The 12,899-nt window shown below is 42.8% G+C and overlaps 1 protein-coding gene across 6 annotated transcripts in view; it reads left to right on the top strand.

The window, feature by feature from the left end:
* CUNH5orf24 (chromosome unknown C5orf24 homolog) overlaps positions 1–12,899 on the top strand; it is a 34,818-nt gene that overhangs the window by 7,883 nt on the left and 14,036 nt on the right. Inside the window, exon 2 of one of the 6 annotated variants that reach the window (XM_073649550.1) lies at positions 1,287–1,513. The exons of the other annotated variants lie outside the window; for them this stretch is intronic. The gene's annotated coding sequence lies outside the window, so the exon portion shown is untranslated. The remainder of the gene's footprint in view (positions 1–1,286; positions 1,514–12,899) is intronic. 6 annotated transcript variants of the gene reach the window in all.

Genomic DNA, 12,899 nt, shown 5'->3' with positions numbered 1-12,899 from the left:
TGCACACCTCAGCTCCACTCCTTTTGGATAACTTTAGATTTTGAGAATACCTCTTTAATTCACTATGGCTGTATCGGTCACAATTATATTCCTTGTTTCCACATATAGGTATATGCCCAGTCTGATGTCTTATAGGGTACACTACTTGATTGCAGGGAGTCGTGGAGTCGGTATAAAATGGACCAACTCTGACTCCTAAAGTATATAATAAATTGGGTACAGTAGTGTAATGCAGTTTGTGGGGAATATTTTTTTTTATAAGAATTTGGGAAAGTTATGAAATGTCCTATTCCTGATCTAAGGGTCTAGACTTTTAGCTGAGATGAATCTGTGCTACAGTAAATTCATCACTTAAACATGAGCCATGTATGAGGGAGTCTGAGTCGTGGAGTCGGTGTCATGGAAATTGAGGAGTCGGAATCGGAGGTTTGGCTTACCGACTCCACAGCCCTGCTTGATTGGCCGTGATAGGAAGTTTGAGAATGGAAAAACAAAATTAAAAAGGCTACAGGGTAAAACCAGAAAAGGCAGACATAAGTATGGAAAATGTCGAGTCTAGTTGTATCATGTGGTATACACCAATTCCTCTCATCTCCATTCTAATATACGACAGCGATGAAGGGACGACGTGCCCTGGAATCGAGACACATGAAGGGCATAGTGTAAACCACACGCTGAAGAATGGCAGGAAGGCTGCCTGTTGGCAGCAGGGGCAAATGGAAATGTTCCCGCTTCTCCTGATGTGATGGACAGGGGCGTTCAGGACGCATATCGCACAAATTAAACTGGAAGTCCACGTCATAGCTGGAGTAGATCTCACTTTGTGCTGCTTGGACAAAGACACCCCGAATTCATTAAGAGCCTTGATGCTCCGAAAGTTTTTTTTAGTTCTTAAATAGTCAGTCTTAGTAACTCCCACCCACAGTTGGTCTGGTAACATAAAGTAGCAAAGTGGGATTCAGGGGTACACCAAGCATGCCGCATTTCTAGTAGTGGCACCGTATATCGGAGGGATCACTGTACTGGGTGATGGATACTTTTGACCCCCTGCGATGTATAGATAAAGATATTTGCGGCTTTTGCAGTACATGTTTCTGAAACGCCTTTGCTCCATTAGTAAGACGAATGTGTCGTCTCTAGTCCGCGGATCTACATTTTCACAGCAGAGGTTGTGTGTGGATACATCTCCCTGGATGCTTTAACATGTTATGCCCTTTGATCCACACTAACTATGAATCTGCATCTGCTTTCCCCAATATTCTGTTTTTCTTCCATTGACGTCTCAGATTTACAATGGAGGGTGAAACTTACAGCAGAACTGCAATAAAAAAGCAACTGGAAGGGGAAAGCGTTCCTCAGGAAATAAGCACATAAAACCAAAGCCGAAGGTGGAATGTTCCCAAAAAATAATCTGAGCAACGCACAGGAAACACGACCACATGTAATAATATCAGGGCTCGTGTGCGTTGTGATCGTGCAGCAGCATGGAGAAATATATGTGCACTACGTCTCGGTAAGGGATTTATTCTGCAGTTTTGTTAAACATACTTATTAACCCCTTTATGGAAATATTCTTCTATACCTGCTATTTTACGTTTACGGCTCACCCGAGAGAAGGTGCAGGGCCTGTTGCTTTGTTCATTGCTATATATATATATACAGCCACATCCTGTATACATGGTGAGGATCACATTACTGTTCACGTGATTATGCTGTTGCTGTTTCAGGCCTGCTGGGTTTTATTACGCTCAGTTGAAATAATGCATTTCTTCATTCTAAAATGGTACACGCTTTAGATCTTATCTGTATGGCTTTGTATATTTAGTTGATATGTATTGCTAACCTGTAGGGATTCACGCTCTCTGGTAGGCATTAGGTAGCGTTCACACAGCCAATGCAGTTTGGTCCAAATGTGCAGTTTTATTGGTTTCATAAAAACTCCCAAGGATTCAAAACAGAAAAATCCTCTTCTGGGCACAAAGGTATCATAGAAAATAAACCGTTCATTCAGCAGGAACATATACAGTGGGTGAAATAAAGACTGAACATGTCACCAATTTTCTAAGTAAATATATTTCTAAAGGTGCTATTGACATGAAATTCCCACCGGATGTCGGTAACATCCCATCCATCCAATCCACACAGGCAAAAAAATCAAACCATAGATGTCCATAAATTTAAGTTATGTGTAATAATGTGAAATTACACAGGGAAAAAGTATTGAACACGCATACTGAAATGTAATTAATACTTCATACAAAAGCCTTTGTTAGTTATGACAACCTCAAGACGCCTCCTGTATGGAGAAACTAGTCACATGCATTGCTCAGGCGTGATTTTGGCCCATTCTTCAAGACAAACACTCTTCAAATCTTGAAGGTCCCGTGGACTTTTTCTATGATCTTTGAGCTTTAGTTCCTTCCATAAATTTTCTATTGGATTCAGGTCCGGTAATTGGCTGGACCATTCTAGCAGCTTTATTTTCCTTCTCTGAAACCAATTGCGTTTCCTTGGCTGTGTTTGCGATCATTGTCTTGCTGAAATGTCCACCCTCGTTTCATCTTCATCAACCTGGTAAATTGCAGCAGATTTTATTAAGAATGTCTCGGTACATTTGTCCATTCATCATTCCTTCAATTACATGAAGTTTACCAGTGCCGTATGCTGAAAAACAGACCCACACCATGATATTCCCACCTCCAAACTTCACTGCTGATATGGTGTTTTTAGGGTGATATGTAGTGATGGGCGAGCGTGCTTGGCAGTGCTCTATACCTAATCAAGCATCGGGGTGCCCAACCGAGTATTCAGCTGTGCTGAGTATCACGTGGTGCTCCATTGCTCAGGTCCCCATAAGAAGCTCATTTGAATCATCTGAGTTGCGCACCACACTGAAGTGGGGTATTACCCTGCTGGGAGCGCAGGGACTCCTCTGTCAGCCGGACTCTTTCTGAGCTGTAGAACTCCGGCGACAGAGAGAGAGACTGTCCTCCGGAAAAATACCTAAATTTCACATTCACTTCCATTATGCTCTCTACTCGATTTGAGCACTCAAGCATTTTAGTGCTTGATCATCACTAGTGATATGCAGTGCCTTTTGGCCTCCAAACATGGTGCGTATTATGGCATCCAAAGAGTTCATCTGACCAGAATATATTCTCCCAGTATTTCAGTCTTGTCAAAATGTTGTTGAGCAAACTTTAAATGCACTTCAACATGCTTTTTGTTCAGCAATGGAGTCTTGCGTGGTGAGCGTGCATACAGGCCATGGAGGTTGAGTGTATTACGTATAATTTTGTTTTAAGCAATTGTACCTGCTGATTCTACATCTTTATGTAGCTCTCCACAGGTGCTCCTTGGTTCTTGGACAACTCTTCTGATAATAATTGTCACTCCTCTGTCTGAAATCTTGCGGGGGATCATGTCCCCAACAGTGCTCACTGGAATCTTCAGTAGTTTAGAAATTCTTCTGTAGCCGATGTCATCAGTATGTTTTACTGTCTTGAGACAGCTCACTGTTTTTAGCCATCATGAGATGTTTTTTTGTGTGGCACCTTGGTAATGAGCAGTGCTGTGGAGTCAGTAAGCCAAATCTCCGACTCAATAGCTCTGACTCCCAACTCCGACTCCACAGCCCTGCCTCACTACTGAGCATGTACATAAAATGGAGCACAGATTTATCTTAACTAAAAGCCTAAATCCTTAGATCAGGAACAGAACAGACTTTTATAGGAGATTTCAGAAGTTTCCCAAATTGTTATGAAAACATTTACAGCACATCCTGCATTGTACTAATATACCCAATTTATTATATATTTTAGGAGTTGGTCCATTTTATACTGACTCCACAGCTCTGGTAATAAGATGCCTTTTTATAGCAATCAGTTAAACCAGCTGATATTTTTCAATAAGTGTCAGGTCTGCTTTCTAATTACTGACATATTTCACCTGGTATCATGACTTTCCATAGCTTTTTGCACCTCTTCATGTGTTGAATACTTTTCCCTGTGTCATTTCTCGTTATTACACATAACTTAACTTAATTTATAGACATCTATGGCTTGATTTCTTTGCCTGTGTGGATTGGGTGGGTTGTTACCGACATCTGGTGATAATTTCATATCAATACCACCTTTAGAAAATTGGTGACGTGTTCAATACTTATTTCACCCACTGTATGTCAGTGCGGGCTCAACCGAACAGATTAGTCTTTTCTCCTGGAGAAAACTTTATACACAGAAGTGGTATGATCCTAGCAGTTTCAGTATCCCCTTCAGCCTGAGCTTCCAGCGCCAAACAGAAATGTTCAACTCAATGCACAGTTCACACTGAATAGGCTGCAGCTTCCACACATTACTCTGCTGCTCCAACACACAGACTGCTCCGCTTTCCTAACTGACCTGTTCAGTCTCCATTCGGAGAGAGACCTTGGCTTGCCTCTCTCCCAGCTACAGCTCGGCTGGTCACACACCAGCTTCAATACATTTACTCTTCTCAACGTCCAGCAGACTGACAAAAGGTGAACCCATTTCTTGGTTCTTAGTCAAAGCTAGCCAGATGCATCTAATTAAGACCTGCAGTGCTAGGATTTAACCCAGTCCTACCTGGCTTTGCTACAGCTGTTACATAACTAGGAAAGAGAAGATATGTAAAACTGGTAATCTAGAGCAATTTCTATTGACTGACTTGTTCTCCTTTGGTGCAGAGTCCTTACTAGCCATTTTTTGAGGTATCATACAGCTACTGACTTGATTTGACCCTTTAAATAGTTGTACGTACTTTACCACGAATTTCCAGGTGCACACATCCTTCTCATCTCATGCTTAAGGGTATGTGCACACGATGCAGAAATGCTCAGGATTTTTTCCTGAGCGTTTCTGCATCTCTCTGGCAGGAAAAAACGCATGCGGATTGTACATGTGGTTTCCTACCAGGGACAAGCGGAAATGAAGCGGTCTTCACTTTCATTTCCGCATGCGGGTTGACAAGCGCTTCCCAAGCGATTTTAGCATCACTTGGAAAGTGCTTGACAACTTTGCATGGATTTATATAGTGTGAACAGCATGGATTTATATAGTGTAAACAGCATGGATTTATATAGTGTGTGAAATGTCAAAAAATAAAAAATAAATATATACTTTACCCTCTGATGGCCCTCGGTGTCCGGCTTCGCTCAGTCCCGGCTGCCGGCAGTGAAGACTTTAGGACCTTCCGACGTCAGCGTCACGTGACCCGTCACATGACTCTGACGTCAGCGAAGGTCCTTCATTCAACCGCGAAGTGCCGGGAACCAAGCAGGAGCGCTGCGCGGGCCGTCAGAAGGTGAGAATATATATATTTTTTATTTTATTCTTTTTTTTTTTTTAATGGTACCTGGGTCTGGAGGAGAGACCTCTCATCCACACCCGGGTACCATCCGCACATTAGACCGCATGAAAAGCGCATCAACATATACAGTGATGCGGATTCCATGCGGTCTAATGCAAGTCAATGGCGGCAAAAGAGCAGCGTTTCTGCAAAATTAATGGACATGCTGCGGATTTTGGACCGCAGCGTTTACTCTGCGGAAAAATCCGCATCATGGGCACAGCACATGCGGATTTCAATTGGGGAACATTGCTGCCCTTCTACCATGCAAAAACGCCGCGGAAACGCATGAAAAACGCATCATGTGAACTCAGCCTAAAGGGGCTTTCCCCACAAACAAGGTTAATTTTAATCAACATTTTAATCAGTAGAATAATAATAACTTCCACAATTGGATGCGTTTTAAAAATGTTCCTGTGCTGAGATAATCTTATAAATGTGCCCCTGCTGTGTACTGTGTAATGGCTGTGTCTGACCATGTACAGAATATGGTCTGATTATACCACATCTCCTGGGCAGGGGAGGATGCAAAAGAGTATACAGACATTACAGCAGGGGATCACAGTTGCTGCTTTCTGTGAGGTAAAACATTGCTAAAAAAAACAAAAAAGGCAAGGAAATATTTTACCTCACAAAAAATAATTTACGATCCCATCCTGTAATATCTGTATACTCTTTTGCTTCCTCCCCTGCCCAGGAGCTGTGGTATGATCAGACCATGTTTCAGCATGGTCAGACACAGCCATTACACAGTACACAGCAGGGGCACATTTAGAAGATTATCTCAGCACAGGAACATTTTATTTAAACACATCCAATTGTGGAACTTATTATTATTTATTATTATTCCAAGATCTATTAATTAAAATTGACTTTGTTCGTGGGACACCCCCTTTAAGTCCCTTCTTGTAGTTTCATGCTCTGATATTTTCAGGTGTGAGTTTTTTTTAAGTCTCTAAAAAAAGTTACATACAGTTTTTTAATTTTTTATTAGTGTGGTAGTTTTTGAAGAGTCCATGGCAATCACCATTAGCTCTTGGTACATGTTACCACCTCCCTTTCCCCCTTGGTTTATGTTCTTTATTGCCTTCTCTGTTCTCCATAAAGTTTTTCTATGGAGGTAAAAGCAAGTCGCTTGTTTATCTCATTTAAGAACATTGAAGCTGATTTTACCGCAATGTGTTGGTCCATCCGTGTAGCCCTAGGTTTCTTAATACTGGTTTCTTCTCCTTTTTTTGTTTGGACACTTTCTAGTTTGAATTAGGTTAATTTTTTTTTTTTTTAAGTTTGGATCACTTCTTGATCCCCCTCAACATGCAGGACATGTCGGTCAGCTTATTACTAGCTGAGGACCGTCACCGCTGCTGGCAGCTGAGAAGACCCTTTACTGTACATTGAGATAGGGCTAGTTGGTAGAGGGCAATGGGGGTCCGTAGGAGCAGCAAATTTATATGGCGTGGCAGTGTACCTTCTTGGCTAAGGCACCATTCAAAGTACTCAGGAACTGTGTACAAGTCATTTTGAGGCGGTTCAAGCCATTTGGTCACCAGTAAACCAGCATTTATCATCTGTTTATTTATTTTACTCATCTATATAGCTCCATTAATTCCACAGCGCTTTACATACGTCAGCATCATTGTCCCCTTTGGGGCACACAATCTACATTCCCTATCAGCATGTCTTTGGAGTTATGTGACATGTTCTTTTTGTGGGAAACCCCTATAATAGATTTTTAAATGGTACAAATAAGTATCATTAAAGGGTTATTCCCAACATTAAATGATATCAGCTATCCAAAGTAAAGGTGAAAACTTGCAGATCAGTGGGGGTCCCATGCCTGGGATTTGCACTAATCCAAAGATCAGGGCTCTTAAATACCCAGTAGGAATGCTGCGCTGTCGCTGGCTGTCCCATAGACTGTGGCAGGCATGTGGGCTGTGAGAGTACCCCGCTGCCCTACCGATCCACTAGATAAGGTTGTTTTACATTTTTTTTAAATGTATGTATAGTTATGTGTCCCCCATAGAGGTCTATAAAGCTGGAATCAGATTGATATAAATCTAGGAGAGATGAAGGGCTCAATTTTTTTTTTCCTACTTTCGTGATTTATTTTTTATTTTTCCTGTGTGCAAACCGCTTTTTATGCCCATGTCTCTGGAGAAACATAATAACATATGAAGACTGCTCAATTATAATGCCGAGTGCAGACGTTGTAGTCAGGAGCTAGGTTGTTTTTAGCCATGTAGAATTGACATATATCGGTTTAGACTTAAATATATTCCCCAGTGTGGCCTACGACTGTCTGCCAGCTTGCTGCATTAGCACCAGATTTAGCAACCATCTATGAAGAGAAGGTCTCTAGATGGTGACTTCTAGCCCCATACAGAAGAGCAGATCTGGGGAAGAGAAATATATATTGTAAACTTGAGATAGGATGATATTGTTAGTCAGAGGGGGGCCTGAAGCTAGACAAGTGTGCCTGATACTGGAATACCAAGTGGGGGTAAAATGAAAACCCTTAGACGTAAGGGTCTCAGCTTTCTGTGAGAGAGGTTTTTTCCATCAACGCACCAGTCATGGAGGGTTCTGAGTGTCTCTACTGTGGGGGATGTGGACGCTGGATGTGGTTCTCAAAGTGAAAAAGGCTAGGGACTGCTGAGTTAAGGCTTCGTTGTTCTTGATCCTGTTGCAAATTTAAGCTTTCAGCAGAATCATCAGCGCTCCGACTTTATGGGCAAATTAACTATTTTACTTAGAGCAGTTCTTTTCTGTAAGTCTCAGTGTTGAGATGATGAACAAAATTGAGATAACATACAGTACAGATGAAATAACCCTGTAAGTGTTTCGTTCCAGAGCTGTGGAGTCGCAGTCGGTGTCCATTTTGCTGGAGTTGGAGTCAGTATAAAATGGACCGATTCCTAAAATATATAATAAATTGGGTTTAGTAGTTCAGTGCAGGATGTGCTGTAAATGTTTTCAGAAGAATTTGGGAAAGTTATGAAATGTCCTATAAATGTCTGTTCTGTTCCTGATCTAAGGATCACGGCTTTTAGTTGAGATGAATCTGTGCTGCACTTTATGTACATGCTCAGTAGTGAGACCGTGAGATGAATCTGTGCTGCACTTTATGTACACGCTCAGTAGTGAGGCAGTGAGATGAATCTGTGCTGCACTTTATGTACATGCTCAGTAGTGAGGCCGTGAGATGAATCTGTGCTGCACTTTATGTACACGCTCAGTAGTGAGGCCGTGAGATGAATCTGTGCTGCACTTTATGTACACGCTCAGTAGTGAGGCCGTGAGATGAATCTGTGCTGCACTTTATGTACACGCTCAGTAGTGAGGCCGTGAGATGAATCTGTGCTGCACTTTATGTACACGCTCAGTAGTGAGGCAGTGAGATGAATCTGTGCTGCACTTTATGTACATGCTCAGTAGTGAGGCAGTGAGATGAATCTGTGCTGCACTTTATGTACACGCTCAGTAGTGAGGCAGTGAGATGAATCTGTGCTGCACTTTATGTACATGCTCAGTAGTGAGGCAGTGAGATGAATCTGTGCTGCACTTTATGTACACGCTCAGTAGTGAGGCAGTGAGATGAATCTGTGCTGCACTTTATGTACATGCTCAGTAGTGAGGCAGTGAGATGAATCTGTGCTGCACTTTATGTACACGCTCAGTAGTGAGGCAGTGAGATGAATCTGTGCTGCACTTTATGTACATGCTCAGTAGTGAGGCAGTGAGATGAATCTGTGCTGCACTTTATGTACACGCTCAGTAGTGAGGCCGTGAGATGAATCTGTGCTGCACTTTATGTACACGCTCAGTAGTGAGGCAGTGAGATGAATCTGTGCTGCACTTTATGTACACGCTCAGTAGTGAGGCAGTGAGATGAATCTGTGCTGCACTTTATGTACATGCTCAGTAGTGAGGCAGTGAGATGAATCTGTGCTGCACTTTATGTACACGCTCAGTAGTGAGGCAGTGAGATGAATCTGTGCTGCACTTTATGTACACGCTCAGTAGTGAGGCAGTGAGATGAATCTGTGCTGCACTTTATGTACATGCTCAGTAGTGAGGCAGTGAGATGAATCTGTGCTGCACTTTATGTACATGCTCAGTAGTGAGGCAGTGAGATGAATCTGTGCTGCACTTTATGTACACGCTCAGTAGTGAGGCCGTGAGATGAATCTGTGCTGCACTTTATGTACATGCTCAGTAGTGAGGCCGTGAGATGAATCTGTGCTGCACTTTATGTACACGCTCAGTAGTGAGGCAGTGAGATGAATCTGTGCTGCACTTTATGTACATGCTCAGTAGTGAGGCCGTGAGATGAATCTGTGCTGCACTTTATGTACACGCTCAGTAGTGAGGCCGTGAGATGAATCTGTGCTGCACTTTATGTACATGCTCAGTAGTGAGGCCGTGAGATGAATCTGTGCTGCACTTTATGTACACGCTCAGTAGTGAGGCAGTGAGATGAATCTGTGCTGCACTTTATGTACATGCTCAGTAGTGAGGCCGTGAGATGAATCTGTGCTGCACTTTATGTACACGCTCAGTAGTGAGGCCGTGAGATGAATCTGTGCTGCACTTTATGTACATGCTCAGTAGTGAGGCCGTGAGATGAATCTGTGCTGCACTTTATGTACACGCTCAGTAGTGAGGCAGTGAGATGAATCTGTGCTGCACTTTATGTACATGCTCAGTAGTGAGGCAGTGAGATGAATCTGTGCTGCACTTTATGTACATGCTCAGTAGTGAGGCAGTGAGATGAATCTGTGCTGCACTTTATGTACATGCTCAGTAGTGAGGCAGTGAGATGAATCTGTGCTGCACTTTATGTACACGCTCAGTAGTGAGGCAGTGAGATGAATCTGTGCTGCACTTTATGTACATGCTCAGTAGTGAGGCAGTGAGATGAATCTGTGCTGCACTTTATGTACATGCTCAGTAGTGAGGCAGTGAGATGAATCTGTGCTGCACTTTATGTACACGCTCAGTAGTGAGGCCGTGAGATGAATCTGTGCTGCACTTTATGTACATGCTCAGTAGTGAGGCCGTGAGATGAATCTGTGCTGCACTTTATGTACACGCTCAGTAGTGAGGCAGTGAGATGAATCTGTGCTGCACTTTATGTACATGCTCAGTAGTGAGGCCGTGAGATGAATCTGTGCTGCACTTTATGTACACGCTCAGTAGTGAGGCAGTGAGATGAATCTGTGCTGCACTTTATGTACATGCTCAGTAGTGAGGCAGTGAGATGAATCTGTGCTGCACTTTATGTACATGCTCAGTAGTGAGGCAGTGAGATGAATCTGTGCTGCACTTTATGTACATGCTCAGTAGTGAGGCAGTGAGATGAATCTGTGCTGCACTTTATGTACATGCTCAGTAGTGAGGCAGGGCTGTGGAGTTGGGAGTCAGGGAAATTGAGGAGTGGGAGGTTTGGCTTACAGGCTCCACAGCCCTGGTTATTTCTATCAATGCTGATCGCTAGAGGTCTGATTGTTGGTACTCCTAACAAACCTGAGAATAGGGCTGCAGCCCCATCCTGATAGAGCGGAGGTGCACATTCATGGCCTTCGCTCCATTCAATAACCCTTTAACACAATTAACACAGCGTCATATGCTGTCTGCTCAACAGAGTTTTGGCTAGCAGAAGCCTGCACTTTATTGCATACTCTGACAGCTATGTGGTCATTGCTTGGTGCACAACTTTCTGGGAAATAGAATGTTTCTGTAAATTATCTGGCCACAGGAGATTTCTAGGCTTGGAGAAAGACTGTAGTCACGCTGTGCAACTGCATAACAAATCGTGGCATTGTGCACACTGTCATGATTCCCCTGTTCTCCCCATGCAAGTGGTCGGTCACATGTGATATGCTGAACTGCGGTCATCTATCGGCTAGATTTTCCCCTCTCGATGAAGCAGTCCAGAATGGGGTTTGGCAGTTTTACTTTAGGTATTGTGCCCAACTCAAAAGAGCATATCCTGTGTTGTATGTGAAGGGGGCTGGCTGGCTGCTAATTTCAGTAGTGAGCCAGCCTTCATTTCTGGCAATGCAGTGCTGTGACTCTGAAATGAGGCTGGTTCAGCCATTGAAATGAGGCTGTCAGCTTCCTTCACGCACCGCACTGCTAATGTGCCAATGTTCTCTCCTATGTCAACCCCAGGACGGGAAATGGAGCTGCCAAACCCAGGAGCCGCACAGATACTCCGCATTCGGCTGGGGCACCTACCCTACCATACTGAAACTAATATTAGTCAATTCTGTAAGACAGTCGCTTCTAAACCCTCGTGCCCGGGGGCCTAAAATCCCCTCTAACCCTGTATTATAAAAGGTAGATGAGGGGCATTGAGTATTTTTATATAGAGGCATCAGATTAGGATTTTGTGTAGTAGTCAGCGGGGTAGGACGAGCCCCCTGCTTACACATTGGGACAGAATATGCCGACATCTTCTGTGTTAGAGAAGCGCGGTCTGCTTCCATGTGCTGGACAATATTTCTTATGCTCAGTTTGTTTTCATAGCAGCAAAATGCTGTCCACTACTCCTTCTGCGAGCCATTCAGCCATATCATAGGCTGCCATTATTACAGTCATACGGCAAGTGCTTTGCTGGCACATTAATATTTCATAGCACTGGCTCCCATTTTAGTGCAGTCCGGACAGCGGATAGACATCGTCGCAGGAGCAGCCATTAGCTTTATTCTATTTATTGCTGTGAATTTTCCCTAGGTCCACGCTGTCTGCACTTATCCTAAATTATAAAACATGCTGCTTTCTACCATCTGTATATCATCCTATATTATAAATCCTCTTTGATTTTTTTTGTTTTCAAAGCCAGACCTCATGGTATAATATGTCGGGCTCTTTGCACTTTAGATCTAGTGCTCCAATGCCACGTATATGCGGTAGGGGCCATAGAGGTGTATTGTTGGGAGATGAGCTTCTCCTTATATGTTCTGTCTCTCTCCCTTTTTATAGTGTTACATATGACTGTACCCTAATATTCAGAGGATATATATTAGATGGCATATTTCACAGAAGTGTCATTAAATATTAAACCCTAGAATACACTTACCTAGGGCTTCCCACTCCCACGATCAGATTGTAATATGATGTAGTATCAAAATGTGTATTTTATAATTTATAAATGCATATAAAAAATAATCACAGAATAATAAATCCAATTCTGATAAATTTGCAAGACACATAGGCACATCCATTTTACACACACTCACAGTCATGCACATACATGCACACATATATGTAATGTGTATATATAATATGTATATACACAGGCACACATACAAACGTGCACATGCATTCAGACTTGCACATGCACACATTATATATTTGCACATAGATGTGTGTTCACACATGTACTCACGCACATGCACCCACATACACATGCTTTATATACACATATGCAGACATGCACACATATATACTGTGTGTGTGTATATATATAATATGTACACACACACATACACTCAACTACCCAATCTCTTCCCCAACATCTGTCA

The sequence above is a fragment of the Phyllobates terribilis genome, unplaced genomic scaffold (genome assembly GCF_046119375.1).
Source record: "Phyllobates terribilis strain yellow unplaced genomic scaffold, ASM4611937v1 Scaffold_10__3_contigs__length_209671492, whole genome shotgun sequence".
Classification (NCBI taxonomy): Eukaryota; Metazoa; Chordata; class Amphibia; order Anura; family Dendrobatidae; genus Phyllobates; species Phyllobates terribilis.
The sequence above is the reverse complement of the archived record's forward strand: the minus strand, read 5'-3'. Positions and strand labels throughout refer to the sequence as shown.